We start from the raw sequence: 6251 nt of genomic DNA, 5'->3' as shown, positions 1-6251 counted from the left end.
CCCCTGACTCCCACGTTCACTCAGACGCGTACTCACACGACTACCAGTACCACTCACACCAGCATCACTCCTCCCACGCTTCTTGGCCATACCTATAGCACTCACAAAGAAAAGGAAAGAAATGTAAACACAATCGCACTCAACACTTACAAACTGACAACAACAAAAGGATGTTAACAAAACAACACAGGACAAACCAATCACAATACACAGCAACTCTCTCTCTCTATCAATATTAAATATGCAAATCGCCCAGCTCTGTGTGTCTCTCTCTCTCCCAACAACACAGAGAATGAATAGAAATACACGCTGCCTTTAAATGGACCGCTCAATCACGAACATGCTTGCATCGCCAGATTCACAAAGAAGTTCAATTGGCGAACATAACACGCCCTCGCCATGCTCGCCGATATACCTGTGTGTGATCGGCAAATCATCGCCATAGTGGGAACAAATGTTTTCGGCTTGATTCGCCAGGGATTCGGCCCTTATTGCATACGGCGAGGGAAAATCGGCAAAATCATGCCGATCGGGAACACTTGGCGAATGCTTTTTTTCGGCGCTTAGTGCATGAGGCCCTTAGTCGCACTGGTTAAGAAAGATACTCGACACAGCGGTCTCTCCTGTTTACCAGCTCCTCGCAACTGAGGGGCAGGAAGCGCACATCCAGCTCCTCCCTCAGCCAACTCTGTTCTCAATTGGCAGATACAAGGACCCCTCCCCCTGGTAGATATTAGAGGAGGGTCCCATAGATTCACTTGGTGACCCAGAATTGGCTCTGAGCCTGTCACAGTCCAGGAGGGCGCGGCCACAGCTTTCACGCCACTTCCCCCAGCAGGGTGGGGTTCTCTTTTTCGCGCCTCTCCTGGCCAACACCTTGCAACAGCAGTTTGCAAAATTTTCTTCACTCGGCCCACGCAGTGTCCCAGGGAAGCGGAAACCGCCATCTTGGATTACACGGCCATTCACATTAGCAGCTTAGGTAGATACTTGGTTAGTGATCACCGTCTGGCCATCAGATACTACATAATTTCCACACATAATAGCAATGTCCTCAACACTTTCCTCCAGGGTAGCACCCCGGGATCCTAGGCAGGACAAAAATGGCGCAGCCACTGATTTAGCGCCACTCCACAGTAGACTAGCAAGAGTCCCTTCTGTATGTGGTACCTCTGTGGTATACACTCCACGTGCGCTCTCTCCGTCAGACGCCAGCCGCAATCTTGGACTCTCCGCACCGCGCGGAAAATCACTACTTGCGGTCGCCATCTTTCTTTGATTCTTTCTGCAATCGCACATGGTGCTCCTCTCTGCTGGTCAGCCGCCATTTCTATGCAATAAAGAATGCCAGTGCACCTCTCTACATGTATCTCATGTATGTCTGACTCATGTTGCACTACCTCAGGCTAGGCTCACTCTCTCTCTGTATGCTGTATCTGCTTTCCTCCAGTATGTGCTCTATGGTAAGTGATCTGGTTACTGGCTAGAGTACTCTGGCTTCTACATGCAGTACTAGGGGCGTCTACCTACTGTTGTCTTCCTCTAGCGCAGACCCTTTCAGGAATTCCTGACCCACGTTAACCAGGCTATCCCCTAAGGCATCCTACAACTAGCTGCCTCAAAGCTATAGCCCTTTCTCTGGACCCACTTTCTCCATTCAAGGCCCTAGGGTGTTCTTTGCGAGCGGACCTTCACACTCCTGACTACCCCTAGGTCCCGTCCCATCCACAGCACATCCTGGCAGCATAAATTCTCCTGTTTCCCAGTGTGCCTAGCAAAAGCCTGTCCTGATGATAGGTATCTCAGCAGCACTTCCAAAAATGTAATGGTACAACCCCCACCCAATCTCATATTGGCCCCTGTGGGTGTAATCTGCTCCCAGTTACATGTCTGTGTAGTGTGGTGCACCTGCTGGCTCACAGGACTCCTGAGTCTCCCGCTGGGTGGTAATGGGGATTTCACCATGACAGGCGTCTGAGGTAGTGTGCTGAGTCCTACTCACATTTGGTACAGCACCTCCATCCCAGCCAGATCCCCACGATAGCAGGGAGGAGTTTCTGGGAGGGAACTCCTTGATGCACCTTCTCCCTGAGTAACTCCACTCACAGGCAAGAAGGGTCTTTTCATGGGCATCTTTATTAGCATGTCGTGTGGCAGACTGCCCATCACAGCGGCCGACACTTAGCCGCACATCCTGTACTTGCACTCCATCTGGAAAGTTCCTCCTGACTCTTTAATCAAGTTGTCTTTCCACTTCTCCCCTAAGGGAGACTACCAGCTGTGCCAGGTCCCTGGACACAGTGTGTGATCAGCTTGTCACTTGCACTTGACTCTCTGTCCGACAGGCTTGAACTGCTGCAGACACTCTGAAGATCTCCTTATGACATTCTAGATGAACACTAACTTTTGGCAGTGCTGTGCATTATATAAGCTCCAGAAAAGACCCACCTCTGTGTCACTAACAGTGGACACAGAGCATGCTGTCACTTCCTTTGCTACTATTTTACACATCACAGGGGTTGAGGGCAAACCTCCATGATGACTACTGGCAACTATGTCCTTTTAACAGGAATTACTGCTCAGTATGAGAGAGATCTGTACACCAATTTTACACATGGCTACATATTTAATAGGGCCCTGTAACATGGGAAGACACGCTGCATCTTCCTAATTTACAGGCTAGATGTTGTAATGTATTCAAATGTGGTTAAAAAAAATCTAAATTTTTTGAAAACTGTTCATGACCTGCCAAATTTTTTACTAGCACCAATGTGGCAACTTTGTGAACATGGAAGTATATAAAGGATCAATTGACTTTAATGTGGGGTCATGTGACCTGCACATAGACATTTAACACATTGCCATGCCTCGATTTTCCTTGGTAATAGTTTCATATTTACGTTAAAAGAAATAGCACATTTTTGCTGGGTTTCTAAACTTTAATGAACATGTTGTACACCTCTAATAAAAACGGCATCTACAGTATCTGAGCCAGTGCTGTGTTTTCAGTGTACCTGGAGCTACAGTGCTAATGCATCTGTGTGTACTTGTCTATTTGATTAATTGACCACTCTTTTAGCCTTACCTTTGCAGAAAATTGGTCATCATTTTCCAGGCTTGATCTCATTCACCAGTCGAGTTGCTTCAAGGTGAAAAGACAGAATTTGGTAGATTAAAAAGAGTACCAAGGCATACAATACACTACCTATTGTACGAAAGACTATTGATAAACTAAGAAAAGAAAACCCAGTTAAGGCATCCAAAACTACGGCGGGCAAGACACTAGGAACAATATGGAAGAAGAAGAAGCAAGCAAGAACCATAGTGATTGAATATCCACAGAAAGCTGGTTCTGTACCAAGGAGGTATTGCCTAGTAAAACGGCATAAAACACGTCTTATAAAACTGTGATTAGTAGAGTATACTGTACAGTAGAAAAGCAATATCTGCAAACAAGAGCAGTCATACTTGATATCCCTTTTCTTCATATTGCAGATATAAAGACAAGGTCCATGGAAATCCCAAGTGGACTCACCCCAATTCACAGTGGACCCAGCTCACCCAACCTCAAACTGAGCTCGCCCCACCTACAGTACTGTATCATCAACCTAAAGCACCATCACATTCAGCTAACCCCACCTCGGACACATCACACCCCACTCTAGACCCAGCTCAAATTACCACAGAACGAGCCCAACCTTGGAAATATATGCTGCACGCTGCAAGGGAGAACCATATAGATTTTCCTAGATGATATTCCAGCACATTTGTCTTTTGAGCTTTATGCCAAGTGGGCCAGAGAAGGGAACATTGATGATTCGCATAGTTAAATGGATCTGAGTTGTTTCATTTAACTTTACTTTCTTTTGGAAGTGTTCATGTCAGAACGACCTTACTGTATGCTGAGCTCTTCAGAATGGTTGGACGATACTGGGTGCACCATCTTTTGTTCATTTGATGGATTTCTCACAGGGGTGCCCAGGAGGAAGCCGGATCACCATTACTGAGTACAAAATATTTCTCGGTTTTAATCTGTTAAGCTTCACTGTATTGGTATTTTTATCTGATAATATAGCTATTATTTTCCATAATGTTTCCTCTCTCCATGTTGGAGATACATTTGTTTTAGATCTATTATGTTTTGTCCTGGAACATAACTATTTCTTATTTAATAATAGCATGTATTAACAACAGGGGATGGCCATGGGAACCACTTATGCAACCTCATAAACTAAGGCCTCGTCAAGAGTGGTACTGAGCGGGCGCTCTCACTCACGCTGGACACATTGCGACAATGCACATGGCCTGCATGAGCGGGAGGGTGCTCCTGCTCGGCGCTCAGCCGCTTGCCGAGCAAGCAAAATTGATTTTGCTGCTCGCAAGCGCGTCACGTTAGCGGAACCAACTCCGTGACGTCGTGGCCACGCCCCCAGATGCGTGCGCACCTAGCCGGCCAGGAAAAGCATGGCCGAGCAGGGCGCAGCACCGTAGCGCCAGCTCGCCTGTTTCCATCCTTGACGAGGCCTTAACTCTATCTAGGCTGGTGGGAGGAGACAGCAGTCTTTAATGAAAAAATTGAGAAGAGTACTATGTATATAGACATGTCGTCAAGATATATCGATGTAGTTTAGTATCTTATCCTGATACTATGGAAAGGGATAACTGAAGGAAGACAGGGCACACAGATGTGAAGTATAACCAATTAATTTATTGAGCTAAACACAACGTTTCAACCTAAGTGGTCGTTATCAAGTGAAATCTAAGTGGCATAGTAAAGAAGTCCTTAATTGTCCATTATATTGTACCCACAAACCCACAATGCTCACTGTTTAATCACCATAAATGACACACATGTATGCTGTACTGACTACTCCTCATCCGGCAACAACGTCCTTCCTTGTCCTTCTAACCCTTTATAACCTGACATACTGTACTCTCTGACAGGATTCTGTTTGTTGTTAGCTCTTAGTGATTTAACTAGTATATGGTTTATCTTCATTTTCCTTTGGTGTTTAAAATAACATCTTGTATAATCATAACTGCAAATATATACAGCTCAACCCCCTTATAACGCTGTGCTTGGGGTCCAAAGAATCACATCGCGTTATAAGAGGATCATGGTAGAAATAATGTACAGTTGTATGTATTGTACAATAAAGTATTTAAGACACCAATAATCGTGTTGTAAAGTATTCATAAATAGGAAAATTGGGAGCCACGCGTGCATCGCATTATAAGTGGATTCAAGCTGTAACGGATCGCGTTATAACGGGGTTGAGCTGTATTGATTAACATCAACCACTGTCATTGCTTTAAGATATCAATTGACTAATATAAGATACCATCCCAGATTAAAACATTTTTTAGTCTAGTCTAGGATGCATATAATGCTAGAAAAATACAAAACTCACTTGAATAACAGAATTGAAATCCAGAGATTTTACTTATTGATGCTTTTTAACTAACAAGAATTTAATCTCTACAAGAATCATTCATTCTTATAGTATTATCATTCACTAGTCCTGCTGTAATTTTGGTTCTCCTCATGAAATAATAGAAAGCATTCTCTGTATTGTACAGTTGATTTCTGCTATTGTGACTTCTGCCTATGAACGAACCCTTAAAAATAAATATATAAAAAAATCGAAAATTAAACAAGTATAACACTATCAATAATCTTTTGTCTTAATATCATGTTTTGCCACATTTTACCAGCAGTACATGTATAACACAATCCTCTGTCGACGGTGCTTCAAATCGCATGGGGCATTGACTTGAATGCAATGCATATACTGTAGGTTGCCATGACAATGGGACACTTTAAAAGCCCCACTGAAGATTGACAAGTCTATTAAGACTGTTTTCCCTCTATTAGAGAGGTTATGCAAGTTTTTTGTAGGCACAGTAGTGTTAGGACTTGCAAAAGAGGGGATTGTGGACTTACTCTAGTGGTTTATTTGTAAACATTGAATGTAGCACTAAGGTGTTTTGACTTTTGTAGTATTAATCTCAGCAGCACTCCATTTTGACACAGATATATAAAGTACTAGCTGATATACCCAGCATTGCCTGGGATTTAATTTTCCCGCTCCGCCTCTCTCTCTGCTCTCCCCCCCTTCACAGCTGTGTGTCGTCCCCCCCCCCGCGTTCACATGTCCGATTCCCCCCTCCTTTCACAGCTCGGGCCCCCCCTTCACAGCTACAATTTCCCCCCCTTGGTCACGGGCCGTGGGTGGGAGGCAGTGACTTGG

The sequence above is a fragment of the Ascaphus truei genome, chromosome 2 (genome assembly GCF_040206685.1).
Source record: "Ascaphus truei isolate aAscTru1 chromosome 2, aAscTru1.hap1, whole genome shotgun sequence".
Classification (NCBI taxonomy): Eukaryota; Metazoa; Chordata; class Amphibia; order Anura; family Ascaphidae; genus Ascaphus; species Ascaphus truei.
The sequence above is the reverse complement of the archived record's forward strand: the minus strand, read 5'-3'. Positions refer to the sequence as shown.